Source organism: Podarcis filfolensis, assembly GCF_964270895.1.
Source record: "Podarcis filfolensis genome assembly, chromosome: 1".
Classification (NCBI taxonomy): Eukaryota; Metazoa; Chordata; class Lepidosauria; order Squamata; family Lacertidae; genus Podarcis; species Podarcis filfolensis.
Window position 1 is genome coordinate 124,912,286 of NC_139604.1, and position 26,334 is coordinate 124,938,619.

General features: G+C 46.1%; 1 long non-coding RNA gene across 2 annotated transcripts in view; it reads left to right on the top strand.

Moving 5' to 3' along the window:
* Window positions 1-2,112: 2,112 nt before the first annotated feature.
* The window catches only part of LOC310766422, a 34,537-nt gene continuing 10,315 nt past the window's right edge, over window positions 2,113-26,334 (top strand). The window contains exons 1-3 of one of the 2 annotated variants that reach the window (XR_014550141.1): window positions 2,113-2,414; window positions 3,393-3,449; window positions 14,838-16,615. This is a non-coding gene — a long non-coding RNA (uncharacterized lncRNA). Of the gene's footprint in view, window positions 2,415-3,392; window positions 3,450-14,837; window positions 16,616-26,334 lie in introns of those variants that run through there. The other variant, XR_014550140.1, reaches the window with a different exon arrangement.

A 26,334-nucleotide genomic window follows, 5' to 3' on the forward strand; every position in this document is an offset into this window, starting at 1 on the left:
GGGATGGGCCTGGATGCCATTTTGGGACCCCCTCAAGGCTGTGTTTTCCTATTGGTTTGGTGGGATTCTGTAGGAAAAGGGACATTTAACCTAACAGGGTCTAGCCAAATCTGGAAAACACTTCTTTGCAAAACTAGAAAGACCTAATTTGGCTACCAATATGCTTCCGAGCACAATTCAAAGTGTTGGTGCTGACCTTTAAAGCCCTAAACTGCTTCAGCCCAGTATATCTGAAGGAGTGTCTCCACCCCCATCGTTAAGCCCAGAGATTGAGGTCCAGCTCTGAGGTCCTTCTGGCAGTTCCCTCACTGTGAGATGGGAGGTTACAGGGAACCAGGCAGAGGGCCTTCTCGATGGTGGTGCCCTCCCTGTGGAACACCCTCCCATCAGAGGTCAAGGAAATAAACAAGTATCTGATTTTTAGAAGACATCTGAAGGCAGCCCTGTTTAGGGAAGTTTTTAATGTTTGATCTTTTATTCTGTTTTTAGAGTTCTGCTGAGAGCCACTCAGAGTGGGTTTCCCCAGCCAGATGGGTGGGATATAAATAATAATAATAATAATAATAATAATAATAATAATAATAATACAGTGGTACCTCGGGTTAAGAACTTAATTCGTTCTGGAGGTCTGTTCTTAACCTGAAACTGTTCTTAACCTGAGGTACCACTTTAGCTAATGGGGCCTCCCACTGCTGCTGCACCGCCGCCACACGATTTCTGTTCTCATCCTGAAGCAAAGTTCTTAACCCAAGGTACTATTTCTGGGTTAGCAGAGTCTGTAACCTGAAGCGTCTATAACCCGAGGTACCACCATAATAGCATATAGGGACCACAAAAGGTTGCTTTTGGAGTTCTGGAGTTGCTTCTAAAAAGTGGGCTAAAGGGGCATGTCTTCCCTCATCCCTCGTTGAAGGTGATGTCTGTGAGTGTGAGAGACCTTGTCTTGAATTGCGAAGAGACACAAAGATCTGGCTAGCTCTCTGTTCTGGGGATCCCCATAGAAACCTAATTGGGGGGCAAGATCGGTTGTAGTATTAATGTGGTGGGCCTTTGCAACTTATGCTCAACCTGTAAATGTGTGTATGTTAAAACATATATACAGTCATACCTCATGTTACGTTTGCTTCATGTTATGTTTTTTCAGGTTGCGTCCTGCGGCAACCCGGAAGTACCAGAAAGGGTTACTTCCAGGTTTCACTGCTTGCGCATGCGCAGTAGCACTAAATCGTGCTTTGTACATGCGCACAAGCGCCAAATCACACCGCGCATCTGCGCAGATACAGCGCTTCAGGTTGCGGGCTTTTCATGTTGCGAATGGGCCTCTAGAACGGATCCTGTTCACAACCAGAGGTACCACTGTACATACTTAATTCATTCCGGAGGTCCGTTCTTAACCTGAAACTGTTCTTAACCTGAAGCACCACTTTAGCTAATGGGGCCTCCCACTGCCGCCGCACTGCCGGAGCATGATTTCTGTTCTCATCCTGAAGCAAAGTTCTTAACCCGAGGGACTATTTCTGGGTTAGCAGAGTCTGTAACCTGAAGCGTCTGTAACCCGATGTACCCCTGGAGGTACCACTGTATATCTAAAGGCACCACCTTGTCCAGTGTCTTTCATTCCAAGGAAACACAAACCAAGGTATGTGTTGGCACTCCTGGAACAGAAGGTAGGAGTGTCTTTGTTTAGAGGATTCCATCAACAACCTTGATATAAATGCAGTGGTTAAATGAATTAATTCAATGTGCTTAAGACCCACTTTTCAAATCTGAGGTGGATGGGCAGGAACTTCCTTCCATGCTCCTCTGCCCTCCCCCAACTAAATTTTAAGAATATCTGAAGAGGGCTTATCTGTATGCACTAGCAGGGGCAGACTTTTGTTTTCTAAAAAAAAATGAGAAGCCTGCATGTACTAAACACAAGGTTTAGTGGAGACCTTTTTCTGAATAGATTAAAAAAAAAAAAGCGCAATTTTTCATTACAGAAGATGAGTCAAGGAAAGAATGTGTGGCTAATTCAGATGAGAGGGGACCCCGGGGCGGGATTTGGAGACATGTTAATGCAAACACTTGGGAAGTTATCAAAGTGATATTATCATCTCTTGAACGTGTTTCGCAGCTTGAAAACAGCCTTGCATAATTGCATCTGAAATATAAAGGGAAAACGACCAGAGATATTATGTCTCTTAGCAAGGCTGCGCCTAATTTTCTCCTCTCTGATGATTCTGTTTTCCAGGCTCGCCACAGTTTTCGACAAAACCCTTCAGCAGCATCCGGCTAATGTTGCTTTCTGAAATGCTACATTGAAGACAAAGGTTAAATTTAAAGAGACTTCCCTGTGGCTTCCTTCCAATGTAACAGTTTGCTGGATGGTTGTACAATCGATAATGCTGAGTCACCTGTTTGTCTTGTGCCAGGTAGGTTGTCCAATTTCTTTCAATAATTATCATATATACTGAGCTGCTTGTATGTTTACATCCCTTTTTTAAAAAAGCAGCAGCAGCAGCACTTTTTGGGGGTGGGAGAGCAGTTGCAAAACAGCTCTGGGGGTTGGCCTAGAAGGGGTGTTGGTGACGGCATGGGTACTATGCAACTGGCACTGTGCTCTAGTTATCTCCCGCTTGGACTACTGCAATGCGCTCTACATGGGGCTACCTTTGAAGGTGACCCGGAAACTGCAATTAATCCAGAATGCGGCAGCTAGACTGGTGACTGGGAGTGGCCGCTGGGACCACATAACACCGGTTCTGAGAGATCTGCATTGGCTCCCAGTACGTTTCCGAGCACAATTCAAAGTGTTGGTGCTGAACTTTAAAGCCCTAAATGGCCTCAGTCCTGTATACCGGAAGGAGCGTCTCCACCCCCACCGTTCAGCCCGGACACTGAGATCTAGCACCGAGGGCCTTCTGGCGGTTCCCTCATTGCGAGAAGTAAGGTTACAGGGAACCAGACAGAGGGCCTTCTTGGTAGTGGTGCCCACCCTGTGGAACACCCTCCCTTCAGATGTGAAGGAAATAAGTAGCTACCCCATTTTTAAAAGACATCTGTAGGCAGGGAAGTTTTTAATATTTAATGCTGTATTGTTTTTAACACTTGATTGGAAGCCGCCCAGAGTGGCTGGGGAAACTCAGCCAGATGGGTGGGGTGTAAATAATAAATTATTATAATATTATTATTATTATTATTATTATATTAATGTCTACTGTTAATATTGCCTTCAGCTGATTCCCTACACTCCAGAGCTCAGTCTGGGAGATTTCAATGGGAATTTTTAAATTTTATTTTGGAAAATAGCAGGTATACAATATCCAGAAGAGATCCACGTCTTGCAGCATAAGATTCTAGAATTCCAAGCTTATCTTAGTTTGTCAACATCTGCATTATTTCTCCTGCAGGTGCTCTGGAGTCGACGCTTCTGATCCATGAATCAAAAATGTAGCAGAACGTTCAAGGTATGTTTGCACTGAATCCAAAAATACTGCTTCCAAACTATCCCTAGTGCCATACCAAAATAATTAGAACATAGCTCCATTGGTTAGAGCCTGGTGCTGGTAATGGCAAGGTTGCAGGTTCGATCCCTGCATGGGGCAGCTGCATATTCCTGCATTGTAGGGGGTTGGACTAGAGCAGCCTTTCTCAACCTGTGGGTCCCCAGATGAGGCCAATGGCCCATCTACTCCAGCTTCTGGTTCTCATAATGGCCAACCAGATGCTATGGGAAGCCCAAAAGCAGGACCTGAATGCAACAGTTCTCTCCCCACCTGTGGTTTCCTTCGCATGGTATTCAGAGGCGCATTGCCTCCAGTGGTGGACTTGGAACATAGCTATCATGGCAAATAGCCACCAATAGCCTCACCCTCCACAAATTTGTCTAATCCACTTTTCAAGCCATCACAGTTGGCACCCAAGTCTCCATCTTGTAGAGTAAATTCCATAATTTAACTACAGTCATACCTCGGGTTGAATGCGCTTCAGGTTGAGCACTTTTGGGTTGCGCTCCACGGCAACCTGGAAGTAATGGAGTGTGTGACTTCTGGGTTTCGCCGCTCACGCATGTGCAGATACTCAAAATGGCGTCACGCGCATGCGCAGAACCGGCAAAACGCGACACGCGCAGACGTGCCGTCGCATCTTATGTTCCATTCAGGATGCGAACGGGGCTCCGGAACGGATCCCGAGGTACCACTGTATGTGGAGAAGTCCTTTCTCTCATCTGCCCCGAACCTTTCAGCATCCATCTTGATTGGGTGAGTTCTAGTATTATGGCAGAAGGAGCCAGCCTTCCTTCTAAGAGTCTGTGACGTTACTTTTCCTTGGTGCCCAAAATCTTTCCAGATGCATTTGATTAGCTGGGCATCTTGCTTCGTTGCCCCCACACGATGTTCTCTGGCTCCATCTCGATTTTCCTGTGTGATTATGTCCAAGAAACACCCTGTCTCCTTGTGCCTCGGTTCCTCCATTTGTTACCTGTCATTTATAGAAACCTGCCATTATTAGTGTAAAGGTCAGAGGAAAAAATGACTAACGGCCGAAGTGCAAAACAATATTCAGCCCAGAACTGTTTTCTGGGGTGTAATGTATGTGTCTCTCCTGTTTCTTGGAGCGATGGCTGGGCCAAATACAATGTAAAGGAAATGTCCTTTCATCTAATATTAACAATCAGAGTCCGGGAGAGGGGAGGGGGAGGCGGATTGACCTTAACGTGAACATAATTCAAATGAGTAATAATTTCCTGCTATTTTAGGGCAGCCTTCAATAAATTTATTGTTCTGCAGTTTCATAAGGTTAGGCTGGGTTGCTGGGAAAGCTGATATTGCTTATCAGGCTTGCGCCCAGGCATTATGGTCTCATGAATAGCGCCCTCAGGCTTGTCACTGCTGGCGATTGAATTGATACTGGCTCCGGGGGAACCTGGGGAGGACCCCGGTTTCTCAAGGATTGCAATGAGATAATAAGGCTGGTTCACACACTCGGGAATGGAGGAAAGCTGTAAACAGAGTGGGGCTCAAGCACACAGGCTTACCTTCCCCCACACATTGCAATTTGTAACGTGTACATCAGCTATAGGGACATATAGGTGTACACACATAGGGACGGGGGAATCTGCCAGTTTCGGTTTATCTATTTCTCATTTCTCCTGGCCTTAAGTCCAGCTCTCCTCATCTCCACACCTGCTTGCAATTAAAAAGCAACAAGAAGTCATCGTGCAAATTCATCAGCGTTTGCGTGCAAATTTCTGCTAACGTACACATAGAGTTTTGCTTAATAGACACGTTTTCTGATTTCCTCCAATGTAATGGATTTCTAGAATGTTATTTTCATGAATATATGCATTTCCGTGCACTTTTGCTTGACCAGAGAACTGCGCTGCAAAACTTGCAGAAGGTTGATTTTTGAAAGATGGGCTGCATTTCAGCTGGCGTATTGTTTTGGAAAATGTGAACCTGGTAGATTCACCTTTGGATGTGCACAGAATGAAATCTGCGTCTTGTCTTTTAGATTCTAGGACTGCAGGCAGAGGCTGGCTTGCTTGTTATTGATCTTATGGCAGCTTGTCATGATGGCTATGATCCACCTCTACGGTTGTAGGCAGTTGCTGGGAATCAGAAGCGTGTGTGTGTGTGCACGTGCGTGCGTGCATGCGTGCGTGCTTGTGCAGGTGCGCAGAGGGTGAGGAGTTCTGTTGAACTGATTCAGCTACAGGGCTCTTCTTATGTACATGCAGGTCCCACTTAACAAACACAATGCGTTTCCTGGAAAGTGTTCATTAGGCAAGTGTTCACATAAAGTCCATAATTTCCATTGATTCCTATGGGAAAGCGTGTTCTCCTTCACGGAGAGCACGTGTTGCGGTGGGGTCTAACAAGACACCTCACTGTTGATGGGCGGGAAAAAGTAGTTGGCCACCTTTCCGATTGGGCTCCTCTTGTCGTTGGGGAGAATTTGATGTTGCCATTTTCCTATTGACAGCCAAGAAGTCTTTTATTCCCTGCATGCAGCGTTGAGCTTCCTCTTTTCGCTGCACGCATTGGATCACCCGCCCACCCTCCCTATATTTAGGGTTGTTCGCATTGACCTTGCTATGCCGGTCATGGGGTCGCCAGCTTGATGGATTCTCCTGAAAACATAGAACATATTTGGTTCTATGTTTATTTGGTTCTATGTTGTCAAGAGAATCCATCAAGAGTGCATATTTTGTGATTTTCAGAGATTTATAAGATTTCTGTTTATTTGGTTTTGCAGAGAGTGCATAATTTATATATTTCATACTGTTCAGTGTTCTGTATAGATTATATAAAGAGTTTATATTGACATCACATTGTTGTACTTGGTCATCGTGTTGCCTTGGATATTACTGATAATTGTTTGCAACACAGGGGTTTAATTGTTTGGTTACTTATTGTCTTACACTGGCCAGCCAGATACTTATGAGAAGCTCATAATAAACAGCAGCTTTCTCCTGCTTGTGATTCCCAGCGACAGATATCAGAGACATGCTGCCTTTGACAAGGAGGTAATAAATAGCCACCAGGAACAGCAGCCACTGATTGCCTTAGCCTCAACAAATTTTCTATTCCCCTTTTAAAACCATCCACGTTTGCCATCACCAACTTGTGGGAGCAAATTCCATTTTCGAAGAAGTGTGCAAGATGGGTTGGGAAATGGTTCGGTTATTTAAGATATTGTAGCTGCTGCATTTTCAAGCACACACACTCCGTTATCAGTAGAGATGGGTGACTCCATTTCGCTTTCTCTCTGCTTCCTATTTTTTTGATCTTCAGTTCCATTCTCCACACCAGTTTGCGAATATTGTTTTTAAGTCCTCGTGAAAACCTGTATTTTAATGTGAATTTTCACACTGTGTACAACTTTGTAAACAATGTTGCCTAGGATACATTCCCTCCCCCCCCAAAAAATTGTTGTTGTTTAGTCATTTAGTCGTGTCCGACTCTTCGTGACCCCATGGACCAGAGCACGCCAGGCACTCCTGTCTTCCACTGCCTCCCGCAGGTTGGTCAAACTCATGTTGGTAGCTTCGAGAACATTGTCCAACTATCTCGTCCTCTGTCGTCCCCTTCTCCTTGTGCCCTCCATCTTTCCCAACATCAGGGTCTTTTCCAGGGAGTCTTCTCTTGTCATGAGGTGGCCAAAGTATTGGCGCCTCAGCTTCACGATCTGTCCTTCCAGTGAGCACTCCGGGCTGATTTCCTTCAGAATGGATAGGTTTGATCTTCTTGCAGTCCATGGGACTCTCAAGAGTCTCCTCCAGCACCATAATTCAAAAGCATCATTTCTTCGGCGATCAGCCTTCTTTATGGTCCAGCTCTCACTCCCATACATCACTACTAGGAAAACCATAGCTTTTACTATACGGACCTTTGTCAGCAAGGTGATGTCTCTGCTTTTTAAGATGCTGTCTTGGTTTGTCATTGCTTTTCTCCCAAGAAGCAGGCGTCTTTTAATTTCGTGACTGCTGTCACCATCTGCAGTGATCATGGAGCCCAAGAAAGTCTCTCACTGCCTCCATTTCTTCCCCTTCTATTTGCCAGGAGGTGATGGGATCAGTGGCCATGATCTTCGTTTTTTTGATGTTGAGCTTCAGACCATATTTTTGCGCTCTCCTCTTTCACCCTCATTAAAAGGTTCTTTAATTCCTCCTCACTTTCTGCCATCAAGGTTGTGTCATCTGCATATCTGAGGTTGTTGCTATTTCAAAAAAATTATGAACCCTTAAAATACATGTTTGCATGTTATTTTCACTAAATGTGCATTTTTAAATGCACACTTTACCCCATTCAACGCAACTTTCTACACAATACTTGGCTGAAGATGCTGCACTGCAAAGTCTGGGGTAGTATGAATTTAGGAAGATGGCTGTGTTTTGGTTCGTGCGTATAGTTTCAGGAATTCTGAAGTTGGTGGTTTCATGTTTAAATGCCAATGGAACTGAATTTCTCCCCCATCCGTCTCCGCCAGCCGTGCAGTGCAATTCCACTTTAAAAAGCAAGAGAGGAAACCTTTTCTTGTTTCAGATCAGAGCCATTGTTTAAGCTTCCTGTTGTTATTATTCCGACACAAAGAATTTTAGGTCTTGGCTGCCGACATTCCAAAGCGACCCTCGGGTTCTAAACAATGTTTCACCCTAGGAATGTTTTCCATCTTGGAATCACATCATTTGCATTTTTTTGTAATAATAAAAAACCAATCTGGATATCTTTCATGTGGGTATATTTTATTGAAATATTGACGTCCCTCCCCCCCAATTAAGAAACTGTTCTTTTCATCATCATTAAATTAGTTCGATAACAATGTGAGTTTATTTTTATTTTTAAGTAGGATTTATTTTACCCTTGCAACTAAATGTCCTTTTGTTTAGCTATAACATGTTTTGGCTGCATCCTCCGCAGAAATAGAACCCAAAATAGCACCCAGAAATGAATCAATAAAATGCTATTTTCCTTTGCATTTTATGAATTGCATGTCACTTGCATGTTTTTGAAAAAGAAACACACAGAAATGAAAATAAGGAAATCATCTGTAGACTGTGCTTACGCGAATAGAGCTTTTTGATAGACTTGAGACTGTTAATTTTTTTAAACGTAGAAGCTGCAATCCTAAACACACTCGCTAGTGAAGAAGACCCAGTAAACCCAATGGGGCTTCCTTTTGAGCAAATATGCATAGGATCTTGCTGTAAGGCGTTGGATCTTAGTTTAAAAACTTTGAAAAGATCAGCCTAGTAGGTGTATAATTAACCTGGAGAAGAACAAGGACAGGCAAACATCTGCCCTCCAGATGTTTTGGGACTACAACTCCCATCATCCCTGACCACTGGTCCTGTTAGCTAGGGATGATGGGAGTTGTAGTCCCAAAACATCTGGAGGGCAGAGTTTGCCTATTCCTGAACTAGGAGGAGAAATGGATATTAGGCCAGAGAAAGTTCCAGAGAGACAGAAAGAAAATGGCAGGTGGGAAACCGAATCAGTACCTCCAGCACCTGAAAAGTTTGGACAACTAAATCAATGTCTGTTTGGGTTTCACAGAAGACTTTCTAACTCGAATGTGCTGCCAAGTATTGCTTTGGGGAAAGTGAATTTAAATAGGTTTGCATTAGAAGGAGAACAGAACCAAGTTTCTCCCTGCCCCTAAAACGGGTCAACGCTCAGTAGGACAGTAGAACTCCACCTGTCTGGACAATATTTGATTTCAGGCAATGATATCATGAGAGGATGAATCCCTCAGCTTTTAGTCATCTCCTTGACTTCTCTGCAACACGGTTCACAGAATGCCAATTCCCACGAGGTAACTGAGATCACTTTTATTACTTTGGAACAGGGGTCAGCAAACTTTTTCAGCAGGAGGCTGGTCCACTTTCCCTCAGACCTTGTGGGGGTGGCCGGACTATATTTTGAAGAAAGAAAATATGAACGAATTCCTATGCTCCACAAATAACCCAGAGATGCATTTTAAATAAAAGCACACATTTTACTCATGTAAAAACATCAGGCAGGCTCCACAAATAACCCAGAGATGCATTTTACATAAAAGGACACATTCTACTCATGTAAAAACACGCTGATTCCTGGACCGTCAGCAGGCTGGATTTAGAAGGCTATTGGGCCGGATCCGGCTCCCAGGCCTTAGTTTGCCTACCCATGGGAAAGAGTAACCTTCTTGGGCCATGCAGATATAGCAACAGTTGAAAATATATATAAATTAAAACTTAGTCACTAAAATATAACCTAAATTTATCATTTAAGGCCTTAATCATTATGATAGCACAGCTTGTTCCCTAAGTTTTATGGCAATCGCGCAGAATTTGGCTACTCTTAACGTGATCTCAGGATCCTTGTCCTCTACCAGGGATTTTAGACATTGAAGTTTGGATTCATTTGGAGATTTTTGCATAGCAGGGGCAATAAATACCGAGTGTCTAACCCCATAGAGACGGCAGCGTAACAAGGCATGAAAGACAGTTTCTACCTCCATCAAGCCGCAGGGGCAGGCTCGTTCCGCGTATGGTTTACCCTCGAATCTGCCCTGCAAAAGACTCTATTGATGGAGGATCTCTCTCATAGTCTGAAGAGGGTGCCTAGGACTCGGCTTCAATGTCTGTCTGGCTCGTTGCATTGCAATTTTATTTATTTATTTTAAAAATGCACACATCACAGCGACACAGAACTATTCCAGTGTTAAATGGTGCACAAATGAATGTCCAGAATGCGCCTATTCCTGTATCTTCAGCGTCTTCTTTCCTCAATAGTCTTCTGCAGTTTGGCACCTACCCAGATTAGGCAGAGAGTGTCCTGGTTGGAGGGTCTAAGAAAGCCGATAGGGTGCTCAGGGATGCAAAGCCTCTGTAGTAAAACCGTGAGACGTATTTTGTGCACACACAGTAAGCGGAGAAGGGTCTGGTCGCCGGCTTGGAATCTGAACGCTGGCAAATCCGACTGGGAAGCAAGAACGCGAACAATGTGGACGCTTGAAGTCTCTCACAGTGGCACATGCCATTCATTCGAGCCGGCTGATCAAATGTGGGAAACGGCGGAAGGTTTTCTCAGCTGTACAGGAGCAAGTGCCTCCCCGTGTTTGCATGGCCATGGGAACACTGTGCATGCACCCTGCTGCGGCCGTTGCTGTGGTGCCCCGTTGCCAAGCACAAAGGGAGGCCTTGGCCAGGGGTGGGCAGCGGGGAGAGGCCTCCCTGGACCCCGGCCTTCCCATCCGCTGCGTTGCTGTGCTAACTGGGAGGGAGAAGGGTGCTGTGGTACGATACGATACGATACGATATGATATCTTTATTGTCCTTGTCCCATACAGAACAATGAAATTGAAAATTGGATTTGATATCCCACTTTATCACTACCTGAAGGAGTCTCAAAGAGGCTAACAATCTCCTTTCCCTTCCTTCCCCACAACAAACACTCTGTGAGGTGAGCGGGGCTGAGAGACTTCAGAGAAGTGTGACTAGCCCAAGGTCACCCAGCAGCTGCATGTGGAGGAGCAGGGAATCGAACCCGGTTCACCAGATTACGAGTCCACTGCTCTTAACCACTACACCACACTGGCTCTCTACAAAATTTACATAGGACATAAGACATTAAAAAACCCCTAAAAACTGTGAAACCCCATTTTAAAATACAATATACTATAGAGACTCCTTATGCTGTGTTTAGAACCAGAATTGCATTTGCGTAGAAACTGTTTCTCAGGCGGCTAGTCCTAGTTTTTATAACCCTGTACCTTCTTTCATGAGAAGAGAAGACTCCCTGGAAAAGGCCCTGATGTTGGGAAAGATGGAGGGCACAAGGAGAAGGGGACGACAGAGGACGAGATGGTTGGATAGTGTCTTCGAAGCTACAAACATGAGTTTGAGCAAACTGTGGGAGGCAGTGGATGACAGGAGTGCCTGGTGTGCTCTGGTCCATGGGGTCACGAAGAGTCGGACACGACTAAACGACTAAACAACAACACCTTCTTTCAGAAGGCAGAAGCTGAAAGAGATCATTTCCGGGGTGCGCACTATCCTGCGCTATCTCTGCAGCTTTCTTATGGCACCTGGAAGCATAGATTTGATCTAAGGTGGGAAGAGTGCACCCAATTATTCTCTCTGCAGTCTTTACAACCCTGGACAGCATTGTTTTTTCCCTGGCCGTGCAGCTCCCAAACCACACACACAGACCAAAGGTCAGTGCAGTGCACCACCGCCACTGCTGTCATGTCATGCTGGCCTTCCCACCACCAGAGCCCTCCTCTCTCTCTCCCGGCAAGGACAGTGATGTGGTTGACAGCAAGCCAGCACCCCTCCCTGCCCACCACCCCTGAGTCCCACTATATAAAAAGGCATGTGTTGTGGCTGCGAAAAGACAGCGGCATGAGGTGCACGTAAAAGGTGGAGTTCGGAGGGTGACAACATGAGAACGGGCCTTTTGTGTGATGGCTCCCCGACTGTAGAATGCTCTCCCCAGAGAGGCTCGCCTGGTGCCATCATGACGGGCAAAAACATTCCTTTTTACTCAGACCTTTGGCCATGAAATAATCTATGGCGTCTTAAAGGTGTGAGGGCAGGGACTGTTCTCATGATTAATTGTATTATAATGCTATTACAAGGGACGCAGGTGGCGAGGTGGGTTAAACCACAGAGCCTAGGACTTGCCGATCAGAAGGTCGGCGGTTCAGATCCCTGTGACGGGGTGAGCTCCCGTTGCTCGGTCCCTGCTCCTGACAACCTAGCAGTTCGAAAGCATGTCAAAGTGCAAGTAGATAAATAGGTACCGCTCCAGCGGGAAGGTAAACGGCGTTTCCGTGCGCTGCTCTGGTTCGCCAGAAGCGGCTTAGTCATGCTGGCCACATGACCCGGAAGCTGTACGCCGGCTCCCTTGGCCAATAAAGCGAGATGAGCGCCGCAACCCCAGAGTTGTCCGCGACTGGACCTAATGGTCAGGGGTCCCTTTACCTTTCACCTAATGCTATTACAATGGTATATACAATGTTTGTTTGGTCTATCTCTAGCCCAGTATTGTCTACACTGAGTGGCAGCGCCTCTCCAGCGTTTCAGTCAGGAGACACTCCCAGACTTAACCGAAGATGCTGTGGAATTACGACACCAGGGAACGATGTTTACATCATGGCATTTTAAAAATCCTCAGCCGTCACGTCTTCGAAGGTGCGGCTTTCCTGATCGTTCTTAACATTTGCCCGAAGAGTAACTGAAAGGTCTTGTTTATGGGATTTGAGGCCCTCCCCTTGTTGCAAGCGATCCTGTACCAAGTTGCAAAAGTGTAAAATGGAACACAACTGTTTGGCCGCCCTGCAGGAGACAAATAGCCCAGGAACAGAAAGAGAACCTACCAAAGTGATGCTGACACACACACAAAAAAACCCCACGCATACACTAAATAAAATAACATAAGCTTTACCACCCCACCCCCACCTCCCATCTCCCCCCTCTTTTCTTCCCCACCCTATGCTGCAAATAGCACCAGTATCTCACAACAAATATAACTGATCTGTAGAAAACACAGCCTTCGAAAGAAACAACGCACGTGCTTTTGTAAACGAGCAAAACCTTTAATAAAAGTCTTTAAATAACAAAATAATAATAATCAAATAGCCCATGAAATCAGGAGCAGATAAATACGCACCCTGTTACCTACAGACTTCCACAATCCACAAGGGGCCACGGCAGACCCTTGGCAGACATCAATACAAAAAGGATCCCCAAGCCCTCATCTTGGAAAACTACTGACCTAGTTAGCCTACTCTTCTCCATTTCCTTATCTTTGCTGCCCTCTTCTGTTTGCAATGTTCTTGCAAACAGAGCAGGCACTATTGGGAAGAAGAGATCTGCAGGGTCAGGCCAACGGCGGCACATTGAGTCCTGCATCCTGTTCTCAAGTGGCCAACCAGGTGCCTGGGGGAAACCAGGGAGCAGGATTTGAGAACAAGAGCTCTCGCACCACTGGTGATTCCCAGCAGCTGGAATTCAGAAGCACGGCTGCCTTTGAATGTGGAGGCAGAGGACAGGCATCGTGGACAGGAGCCATTGCTAGCCTCTGGCGCTGTGGGTTAAACCACAGAGCCTAGGACTTGCCGATCAGAAGGTCAGTGGTTTGAATCCCTGCGACGGGGTGAGCTCCCATTGCTCGGTCCCTCCTCCTGCCAACCTAGCAGTTCGAAAGCACGTCAAAGTGCAAATAGATAAATAGGTACCACTCTGGCGGGAAGGTAAACAGCAATTCCGTGCGCTGCTCTGGTTCACCAGAAGCGGCTTAGTCATGCTGGCCACATGACCCAGAAGCTGTCTGTGGACAAACGTCAGCTCCCTTGGCCAGTAAAGCGAGATAATGGTCAGGGGTCCCTTTACCTTTACCTCCATGAACCAGGTTGAGAAAGGCTCAACTTCAGGGTCACTGCAGCACTTCCTCATTTATTTCATGGGGAATGTTCAGCTGGATCAGTATTCAGTGATTCTTAAGAAAACCCACTTAAATCTTAATTGAAATTAAGGAACAATTATCCACAATATTTTAAATAGTATGATATTAACCTTCATAACAACCAACCAGCTCTTTCCAGGATTTTATTTTGGGAAACCAAAAAAATAATGTTTTTTGTTTTTGTTTTAAATGGATAAAGCAATTTGTGAGTTTGGACCCATCGCACCAAAGTCATGTATTGGTCTGCCATCTTGATTCAAAATGGGGCCCGGTGTATCGGTGGTGTCTCCCCTTCGCATTAACACCCCGGCACAGTCAGCTCGGTATTTACAGTCTTTATTATATATGTAAATGGACGCTCGGGTTGCGAACGTGATCCGTGCAGGAGGCAAGTTCGCAACCTGCAGCGTTCGCAACCCACAGCGCTGTGTCTGCACACGCACAGGTTGTGATTTGGCGCTTCTGCGCATACGCAAAGCACGATTTAGTGTTTCTGCACATGCGCGAGTGTCGAAACATGGAAGTAACCCGTTCCGGTACTTCTGGGTTTCGGTGCTTCCGTAACCCGAAAACACACAACTTGAAGCGTCTGTAACCCGAGGTATGACTGTACAAGAAACAGGTACAGTTCAGGATTACGCTTCCGAACCTGTCGAGTCAGATTCGGGGAGTGGCTTCCTTCGATTCCTGCACCAACAAAGTAGGCGTGGGAATCGCGTGAGACATCTTTGATCCTTATGTTTCATTTCCCTCCTTGTCTGTGCTGTTTTGAAAGAGTCTCTCCTCCCTTCTAAAGTCTTGAGCTCCCTCCCCGAGCCTTTGGACGCTTGCAGGGCTCTGCAGCATCCCTGAGCCCTTCCTCCTCCTGGCTAATCTCCGCCCTCTCTTCCGCTTCCACAGCATCCCTGGGCCCCTGCTCCACCTCTTCTATCATTTGCTCCTCCGAATTCTCCCTGACACCCGGCATCCAAACATCAACAGGAAGCCCTCGTGCCAAGTTTGGAGACAGCTGAACCTCTGCAAAAGAAAAAGGAAAGAAAAAAAGAGTGAAGTCATGCCCAAATCACGTTTTAGTCTTCCATCTTGATTCAAAATGGTGCCTGGTGTCTAAATGGCAATGAAGACTGTTTGGCAATGATATATTGAGAGGCATCCAAAAACAGAAGTACTGTTTTTGGGGGACAGGGATAGGGGAGGTGTGGAGGACTCCCTGGTCCTGAATGGGGTAACTGTGCCCCTGAAGGACCAGGTGCGCAGCCTGGGAGTCATTTTGGACTCACAGCTGTCCATGGAGGTGCAGGTTTATTCTGTGTCCAGGGTGGCTATCTACCAGCTCCACCTGGTACCCTACCTTCCCATAGACTCTCGCCAGAGTGGTGCATGCTCTGGTTATCTCCTGCTTGGACTACTGCAATGCGCTCTACGTGGGGCTGCCTTTGAAGGTGACTTGGAAGCTGCAATTAATCCAGAATGCGGCAGCCAGACTGGTGACTGGGAGTGGCTGCAGGGACCATATAACACCGGTCCTGAAAGACCTACATTGGGTCCCAGTACGTTTCCGAGCACAATTCAAAGTGTTGGTGCTAACCTTTAAAGCCGTAAATGGCCTCGGTCCTGTATACCTGAAGGAGCGTCTCCAACCCCCATCATTAAGCCCAGACACTGAGGTCCAGCGCTGAGGGCATTCTGGTGGTTCCCTCCCTGCGAGAAGTGAGGTTACAGGGAACCAGGCAGAGGGTCTTCTTGTTATTGGCGCCCTACCTTCAGATGTCAAGGAAATAAACAACTATCTTTTAGAAGACATCTGAAGGCAGCTCTATTTAGGGAAGTTTTTAATGTTTGATGTTTTATTGTATTTTTAATATATTCTGTTGGGAGCTGCCCAGAGTGGCTGGGAAAACCAATGGGTGGGGTATAAATAAATTATTATTATTATTATTATTATTATTATTATTATTATTATTATATTGAGAACAAGAAACAAACCAGCAGACAAACCGCTTTCTGAAATATGTTGTAGATGTATATTTGCCTTAAGAACTCCTGATACATGATTTTATTGAATTTCCCCACAATATCCTCTCATTAAAGGTCACAGGTTCCTACTTCTTTGACCCCCAGCCAGGCTATTATTTCTTGGTCCTCTAGTCTTAAAACCTCTTCAAGTCTGCCCCCAGGAATGTTCTCATTTCCCCAGTAAAAATCAGGTCTCTCTTTCTCCCCCTGCTTGATTTAAAAGAGTGCTTGCTTTGACATGTGGTGTTGACAATTTGCATTTTAACAGTTTATAATCATTTTAATCATTTTAAATCGCAGTCTCGGCTGCCACAACTGTCAGTGTTTAAGAGTGAATAACAGGGACGTGAGGCCGATGCAGAGAGCCTGCCGCAAATATTGTCTTCCGAAATCAAATTGAACCCTGCTAGGCCCTTTTGGGGGCTTCTCGGAAACACCTGAAGTCCTTACCTGCAGAACAATTATTATGTATTCATTTGCGTGAAAGGCAGGTTGCATTTTTCAGGGAGACACGGGGAGGAAATAGTTTCAACAAGGTTTCATCTTACTTTACTGGAGATAGATTTCAAGGCAAATTTGGAGCTTCGGGGATATTTACCGTATTTTTCGCTCTATAAGACATACCAGACCATAAGACACACCCAGTTTTTGGAGGAGGAAAACAAGAAAAAAAAATTCTGAATCTCAGAAGCCAGAACAGCAAGAGGGATCTCTGCGCACCGAAAGCAGCAATCCCTCTTGCTGTTCTGGCTTCAGTGATTGCTGCGTAGCCTGCATTCGCTCCATAAGACGCACACACATTTCCCCTTACTTTTTAGAAGGGAAAAAGTGAGTCTTATAGAGCAAAAAATACGGTATGTGTAAGGGGCAGGCAAACAGCATCAGGAGCTGCGAGGAGAGAGTGCAGCCCCATTGCCGCCTTTGTATTTAATAATAACAATAATAATAATAATAATTTTTGATTTATACCCCGCCCTTCCCAGTTCAGAAAACTGGACTCAGGGTGGCTAACAACAAATTTAAAACATTTAATTGTAATACAACACAGAAGCAGCATAAAATACAGTATAAAAACATGAATAACAATAAAATTCAAAGTTCAAAAATCAATTTGGGGGAAATCCATCCAATAAGCATTAGATAGTCACCAGGGCTAGCTGGCTGAATTGGTCCTACTTGGGCCAGCGAGGAGGCCAGGGGAGAATTAGCTGTGGGGTCTCAGAGCGGGTAATCTTCATAAAAAGGGGGGGGGGAGAGAAGGGACATAAAAGATCAGGCTGAATTCGAATTAAAGGCCAAGCGGAATAGCTCTGTCTTACAGGCCCGGCGGAAGGAGGTTAAATCCTGAAGGGCCCTAGTCTCATGGGACAGAGCATTCCACCAGGTTGGAGCCATCACTGAAAAGGCCCTGGCCCAGGTGGAGGATAATCTGACTTCCTTAGAGCCCGGGACCTCTAAACTATGATTATTCATGGACTTTAAGGTCCTCTGCGGGGCATACCAGGAGTGGCGGTCTCGTAAATATGAGGGCCCTAAGCCACAAAGGGCTTTAAAGGTCAAAACCAGCACCTTGAACCTGACCCTATCTCCACCGGGAGCCAGTGCAGCTGGTAAAGCACTGGGTGAATATGCTCCCATGGCAGGGACCCTGTGAGGAGCCTCACTGCAGCATTCTGCACCTGCTGGAGTTTCTGGGTCAGCTTCAAGGGCAGCCCCGCCTAGAGCGAATTACAGTAGTCAAGCCTGGAGGTGACCATCGCATGGATCACTGTGGCCAGGTCGGGGCCGGAAAGATAAGGGACCAACTGCTTAATGTGGCGAAGATGGAAGAATGTCGCCTTATCTGTTGCTGTAACCTGCTCCTCCATGGAAAGGGAGGCATCAAGGATTACACCCAAACTCTTAACGGAAGGCACTGACACTAATTGGGCCCCCGCAAGAGAAGGGAGTTGGTCCCTCATCCCCATGCCATCCTGACCTAGCCAGAGGACCTCTGTTTTTGAAGGATTTAGTTTCAATCGGCTCCCACGAAACCATCCAGCCAGAGCCTCCAAGCATCTGGTCAGTGTGTCTGGGGCCGAATCGGTATGACCATCCATCAGCAGATAGAGCTGAGTGTCATCAGCATATTGGTGATAACCCAGCCCAAAGCTCTGGACAATCTGGGCAAGGGGGCGCATAAAGATGTTAAAAAGCATTGGGGAGAGGATTGTGCCCTGCAGCACCAAGGAATGACGCAGTGATATTTCCCTCCCTAGCGCCACCCTCTGTCCCCGACCAGAGATAAAAGAGCACAGCCAGTTACGGGCTATGCCCTGTATCCCCACGTCGGTGAGGCGGTGGTCCAGAAGATCATGATCAACCATGTCAAAGGCTGCTGACAAATCTAAAAGGATCAGCAGTCCTGACCCGCCTCGATCCAGTTGTCTACGGAGATCATCTGTTAGGGCAACCAGAGCTGTCTCCGTCCCGAAACCAGGATGGAAACTGGACTGAAATGGATCTAAAGCCGATGTTTCCTCCAGAAACCTGCCAAGCTGTTCAGCAACCGCTCGCTCAATTACCTTACCCAGAAACGGAAGATTCGAAACTGGGCAGTAATTGGATAGATCTAAAGGATCTAATGAAGTTTTCTTTAAGAGCGGACACACCACTGTTTCCTTCAGCTCCCCTGGGAATGTCCCCATGCCAAGGGACAAATTGATAATTTCAACCAGGGAGATCCGTGCGACGTCTGGGCATGCCCTAATCAGCCAAGATGGGCACAGATCAAGGGGGCAAGTGGTGGGCCTGCCAGCTCAGAGGCATCTATCCACATCAGCAGGGAGTATTTGATCGAAATGGTCCAACACTGGACCCGAAGACAGTCAAGGGGCCTTCAGTTCTATTATCTAAATTGGCAGGGAGGTCATGGCGGAGCAACAGGACTTTCTCTGCAAAAACACTAGCAAATGCCTCACAGCTATGAGTCGAATTCGTGCTTAAATTTGGTTGTCCTCCTAAGGATGTTATCAACCTAATTATTCTAAAAAGTTGTGCCGGGCGAAAGCTAATGGATGCAATGGAAGCTGCGAAGTAAGATTGCTTAGCAGCTTTCATAGCCATCTCATAGGCTTTCATAAGTGTCCTATAAGATGTTCTTGAAGCTCCGTCGTGAGTCTGTTGCCAAACTCGCTCTAGCCGTCTGAGGTCCCGCTTCATTTTCCGGAGCTCCTTGGTAAACCAAGGGGCCCGGTTTCAGCGGGGTCACAGAGGGCGTTTGGCGTGATCTTAGCGATGGCCGCCAACAACTGGTTATTCCAGTCCTCGACAAGGTCATCTAATGAGTCACCAGGGAGAGGAGGGTCCCACAAGGCCTGACGGAATCTATCAGGATCCATCAGCCTTCGTGGCTGAGCCCAAATAGGCTCGCCACCCGAGCAGGGGAGGAGCGGGAAGTCAATCTTGGCTTTCAGAGCTTAGTGATCAGACCAATGGCACTTCCACAGGGGGGAGCATGATCACATCTATGCCAGCACCAAAGATCAAATCAAGTGTGTGGCCTGCTTGATGAGTGGAGCCCAAAACAAACTGGGAGAGCCCTAGTATCTAGGTCCAGAGCCCGTGAGGAGGGGGGCGGCATCGGCATGGACGTTGAAGTCTCCCCAGGAAACTTAGGTTTGGGAACTCCAAGGCCCAGCCCGGCGCCACCTCCAGCAGGTCTATCTAGACCAGCATTCTGTTCTCACAGGGGCCAACCATGGGCCTGTGGGAAACCTGAAAGCAGAACCTGGGCACAAAATCACTCTGGCCTCCCATGGTTTCAAGCAAGTGGCATTGAGAAGCATTAATACTGATGATGGAGGCAGAGCGTAGCCCTCCTGGCTAGTAGCCACAAATCGGTCCCACCCCTTTGTAAAGCGATCAAAGTTGGTGGACATCGCTGCCTCCTGTCACATTTTAACGATGTGGAATTGCAAATGGAATGGGATTTCTCCTCCATCCTTAGATGCCAGGCACTGAAGCTGGAGGTATAAGCCTTTGGCACTTAAATGTATCCTTAAACCTTTCTTTTTGAATCCAGTGAAAGCTGAAAAGTGCTTAGCTTTGGCTGGATTGCGTCCCGATATTGCTCTCTTTATATATAAACATCTCCATAGGCTGCAGATGCAACTTTTTGCCCTGGCTTTTGACCCTTGAGGTGTATATTATGTAACATTAGGTTGTTTTTAATATTGTGCTTTAATACTAATGCTGTGTTTTTACTGTTGGGCACTAGGGTGGATAATAATTTGTAATCATATCAACGCCCAGATATTATTATTATTATTATTATTATTATTATTATTATTATTATTATTATGACAAATTATATACCACCCTTTATCAAAAGATCCCAGAGCGGTGTACATTTAAAACACATTACAAAACATCAATAACACCATGTTACAAAACATAATAAAAGGATATGACATGCAATACTGCAATCTAGCTTGCAATACTGCAATCAGGCACCAGGCGGCAGCCCCTGATCAGCTTTCCCATGCATTGCTGAAATTCAAGTGCAAATTATAAGAGCTAGATGGTGCTATTTAAACAAAATAATAATAATCACACATCAGTTAGAACTGGCTGCTCAACTGGACATATTTGGAGAGGCTCCCCCGCCTCCTTATAATCTCCTTGCAGTTCCTGTGCTCCCTCCGAGTCTCTCGGGGTTCTCTTGCCTTAGCCTGGTACCTTAGTCAAAGGACCGTGGCTAAATGTTAGAGCATTTCTCTTGCATGCATATGGTCCCAAGTTCAATCCCCGGCATCTCCAGATAGGGATGGGAATGTCTGAAATCCTGGAGAATCCCTGCTAGTCCATGCAGACATTACTGAGCTAGGTGGGATAGCAGACTGACTTAGTGTAAGGCAGTTTCCTAGGTTCCTTATTTAAAAGACCCTTAAACCTGTGCACCATCTCCATGCATGTAGGAAGACACACAGTGCACCTTTCTTGTGGACAGAGATCATTGTCATGCGAACAATGCACATGTAGAGGCCAGTAAATGGGTTAAGAAGATTTTATTAGCTCTCGAAACCTCTATGTAATTTTTCAGTTTTTTGAGCTTTCATGGTGCTTTATCATTGCAAGAAAGATCAAGCAATAAATAAATAAATAAATAAAACACAGAGCAAGCTAACATAGTGGAACAGCTTACAGTGTTTGGTTATTTTCAAAGCTAAACGTGGCAGGCAGGAGCATCGAATACAAGCTTAAAAGATCTGGGCATATGAAAAAGTCTCCGCCCGGAGTCTAAAAGTCACTAATGGCCAAGCTAGGCATATCATTAATTACCTGATTGCAATTAATGGGTACAGTTTTTAAATTTCAAATAGCAGGCACAGGGGGTGGGCAATCAAGTGGGGGGGGCTGTGACATGAGTGGGATGGGTTGTTACCCCCTTTCCCCCATGCTGTGGCCCGAATGGAAATAGCTCCTTGCTCAAAATTGCTATTAGCTGCAAGATGAAAATTTCCGTTGCAGCAGGAGTTGGGGGGAGATTTCCACCCTCCCTCGACCCATAGTACTTCTTGAGGACAAGAACAATTCAACAGCGAAAGCAATTATATATGTTGTTGGGTTGCAATCTCCATCACCCTGCTCCAACATTAGCTATGTTGGCTTACGGACAATGGAATCTACCAACTTGTGGAGGGCACAATGATTAAAGCTATCCCACATTAAAGCATCCACAGAGGACTTGGTGCATAGATAACTGTGGAACTCACTCCCACAGGGGGCAGTGATTGTGGGGATTTATGCAGTCAAATATAACTGTGCAGTAAGAAAGGGGTTAAGGATCACAGAGTTTTTAATTGCTAGAGAAGACTCAGATCTGCCATGAGCCATCACCTTTGAGGAGGGAAGAAGTAAGCGTTGTTTCCTGTTCCTTTCTTTCTCTTATCTTCTCTTTGAAGCATGTAACCAAGCAGAAGTCTGAGGTTGTGACTGCCTGCTCAGACCATATGTTTGAGACCAACTTCTGCATTTTGTAACCAAAAAAAAATCTTACCTTTGTTCTTTCTGCTGTAGACTGAACGATGCATGAGTGAGACCTCTGATTACTGTAAGTAAAGCATTTAAACTTACTTCAGATAGTTGATACATTTTGTGCTCGCTGTGGCAAAAGCAGAAATGCAAACAATTTCAGATACAAAGTATCAATCAAAGCAACAACTAAAACAGATTGTAACCAGGGGGCCTCCACTACTATACAAAGTGGCTTTCAGATTCCTCAACTTATTTCCCAACAGTGATGGCCATCAACTCTTGTTGTTGTTGTTGTTTAGTTGTTTAGTCGTGTCCGACTCTTCGTGACCCCATGGACCAGAGCACGCCAGGCACTCCTGTCTTCCACTGCCTCCCGCAGTTTGGTCAAATTCATGCTGGTAGCTTCGAGAACACTGTCAAACCATCCCATCCTCTGTCGTCCCCTTCTCCTTGTGCCCTCCATCTTTCCCAGTCTTTTCCAGGGAGTCTTCTCTTCTCATGAGGTGGCCAAAGTATTGGAGCCTCAGCTTCACGATCTGTCCTTCCAGTGAGCACTCAGGGCTGATTTCCTTAAGAATGGATAGGTTTGATCTTCTTGCAGTCCATGGGACTCTCCAGAGTCTCCTCCAGCACCAGAATTCCAAAGCATCAATTCTTTGGCGATCAGCCTTCTTTATGGTCCAGCTCTGACTTTAAAAGAGGATTGGACAAATTTATAGAGGAGAAGACTGTCAATGGCTACTAGCCATGATGGCTATGCTCTGCCTGCACTGTCAGAGGCAGTAATGCTTCTGAATACCATTTGCTGGAAACCACGGAGGGAGGGGAGAGTGTTCTTGTGCTCATGTCCTGCTTGCAGGTTTCCCATAGGCATCTGGTTGATCATAGAGTCATCTTGAAAGGACCCCACCCACCATACAATGCAGCAATTACAATTGAAGCATCCATGGCAGATGGCCATCCAACCCATAGCTGTCAACGTTTCCCCTTTTTTAAGGGAAATTCCCATTTCTGGATAGGATTCCTCGCAAGAAAAGGGAAAAGTTGACAGCTATGATCCAACCTCTGCTTGAAACCTCCAAGGATGGAGAGTCCACATCTTCCCGAGGGAGACCGTTCCACAGTCAAACAGCTCTTGCTGTCAGAATGCTCTTCCTGATGTTTAGGCAGAATCTCCTTTCTTGTAACTTAAAGCCATTGGATCGGGTCCTACCCTCCGTTGCAGGAGAAAACAAGCTTGCTCTATCTTCCACGTGACAACCCTTGAGATATTCAAAGATAGCTATCATATCTCCTCTTTTCCAGGCTAAACATACCCAGCTCCTTCAACCACTCCTCATAAGGCTTGGTTTCCAGACCCTTGACCATCTTGGCCACCCTCCTCTGCACACATTCCAGCTTGCCAGTATATCCTTCTTAAATTTGGTGCCCAGAACTGGGCACAGTGAAAACAGGATGCTGTTCTGATCTAAATTGTAGCCCTGTCCATGCCTTGTTGCTTAATTTTTTTTTTTTTTTAAAGGGGGGTGGAGATCTCATCACAGATTTTCTGCATATTGTGAAGTTTGGGCTGAAAAGTCCCTGCCTTTAAAGAGTAGCTTGATCAGATAGGTTGGCAGTATGTCTGTTCCAGAACACAGGCTAGACCACAGAGCACAGCATGCGCCTTTTGGTATTCATTCGATGTGCCATGGACACGGAACCACGACAACGGTGCTTCCATGCGCTACAGATCTGCCGTCTTAATTACGCACTGCACCAATTTGAATCTTTTTATAGGATTTACTTTTCGTCAAGTGCAAGAAATATTCCAACGTAATGTGCTTGAGATTTCAAGTGTACACAGATAATTGGTGCTCCCCGTGGCTTCCAGATGGTTTTTAAGAAAGCCCCCCGTCCCCCCCTAAAAAAAAAAATCTTCTGATTATGACAAGTGCAGAAAAAATGGGAGTGAAGATGCAAACAAATTTTAGGGAGGAAAAAGAAGCAATTCAAGCTGATATACGACAGCTTCCATTCCAGGTGGGAAAGATGCTCAGAGTCTGTGATGGAGTCCAAGCAATCAGGACATCAGAGGCAGAGGAGGCTGGGTTGCAGATGAGATCATTATGCACAAATTCAAACACTTTCTGATGCTCTTAGGGTAGCGGTGGCCATTATCACGAGAATGAGCGACTGGGACTCCTCTTGCTCTGCTGACACCTTTCAGAATATTTGGCTTCCTTTTGGAGTCTGAGCCGCAGACCGGCCGTTCCTTTCAAAGTTAAAGCCACTATGCCGCGAAAAGAGCTGGAGGCTTTCCTTGTTGTATCTCTGCGGCACACGCAACGGGTACACATCTCAGGTCAGCTCCCTTGCGCGGAGGAAGCCCAAAGAGATCGGCTGCCCTGGACTGCCAGCCTTGGCGTGTCAAGCGGGAGGGAGGAACGAACGCCAGCAGTCAGAGATAGCGAGCGAGCTTTTCTCCCTGTCTGCGAACTTGTAAGATGTGCTTTCAGATCACACAAAGAGACATCCCCATTGTGAGGCATTGCAGCTCCTTGCTTCCCTGACAAGTTTTGATATTTTCCCATTGATAACAGCTGGGTTTTATAACTGCAAAGTGCAGCTGTTGCTTCCCTGTACCTGTAGGCTTTAGCAATATAAGGAGAGCCTGTCTGCTAAATCAGGTGAAAGGCCTGCTTACTGCATCCTCTCTCTCTCTCTCTCTCTCTCTCTGTGTGTGTGTGTGTGTGTGTGTGTATTCAAACATTTTCACAATAACCTTCAAATTAAATACACTGTTTCATAAGTTGGCTTCCCACCCTATTATTATTATTATTATTATTATTATTATTATTATTATTAGGGATGCGGGTGGCGCTATGGGTTAAACCACAGAGCCTAGGACTTGCCGATCAGAAGGTCGGCGGTTCGAATCCCTGTGACGGGGTGAGCTCACATTGCTTGATTCCCTGCTCCTGCCAACCTAGTGGTTCGAAAGCACGACAAAGTGCAAGTAGATAAATAGGTACGGCTCCGGCGGGAAGGTATTCGGCGTTTCCGTGTGTTGCTCTGGTTCGCCAGAAGCGGCTTAGTCATGCTGGCCACATGACCCGGAAGCTGTACGCTGGCTCTCTTGGCCAATAAAGCGAGATGAGCATCGCAACCCCAGAGTCAGTCACAACTGGACCTAATGGTCAGGGGTCCCTTTACCTTTTACCTCAGGTTACAGATACTTCAGGTTACAGACACTTCAGGTTACAGACTCTGCTAACCCAGAAATCGTGCTTCAGGTTAAGAACTTTGCTTCAGGATGAGAACAGAAATTGTGCTCCGGTGGCGCGGCAGCAGCGAGAAGCCCCATTAGCTAAATGTGGTGCTTCAGGTTAAGAACAGTTTCAGGTTAAGAACGGACCTCTGGAATGAATTAAGTACTTAACCCGAGGTACCACTGTAGTCTGTTAAACATTAAAAGCTTCCCTGAACAGGGCTGCCTTCAGATGTCTTCTAAAAGTCTTGTAGTTGTTTTTCTTCTTTGACATCTGGTGGGAGGGTGTTCCACAGGGCGGGCACCACTACCAAGAAGGCCCTCTGCCTGGTTCCCTGTAGCTTTGCTTCTTGCAATGAGGGAACCGCCAGAAGGCCCTCGGCGGTGGACCTCAGTGTCCGTGCAGAACGCTGGGGGTGGAGACGCTCCTTCAGGTATAAAGGAGAAAAAAATAGAAAAATAGATATAAATAGAAAAAAAGCACTGGGCTCCCTTATCTTGAGATGGGGCTTGAACTAGGCAGCCCTTCCAATAGTGGACTTCTGATAGCCCTTCTAGTACAGAACTGTCTTCTGTAAAACAGGACACCTGGTCACCCTCACCCTAAAGAACACATGCCGCTAAGTTGCAGAACCGCAAAATACTGGATTCCCAACCTCCCTGTTATTTCCAACCTGCCCATCATGCATCTCTCTTCCTTTTTGTTATCTGCACCTGACACCCCACTCCTCACAAAAAATCGTCACAGCGTAAGTCCCAGGGTATACTTATCTTTCATCTCAACCAGCAGTCCTTTGAGAACTCAGCAGAAAGGCTTTAGAAAAAGATGTCACTTGTTGTGACTGTGAAAGGAATTCTCTCCTGCTTCTTCAAGTGCTAGGGAACGATACGATACATATATAAAATATTATTTAGGTCATGCCGACGCGTGGCTTGGAAAACTTCTGTGCTTTGTTCGGTGGCAATTCTGAGGCTTGTTATTGTTTCCCAGCGTTGAGGGCTTTAGCACGCAGATTGGTCTCCTCTGTACAGCTCGCTGTTGCTGAGAGATACGAGATGAATGCGCTTTTAAAGAAGTTTAAGGCGCAGGCTCACCTTTCAGCCTCAGCGAGT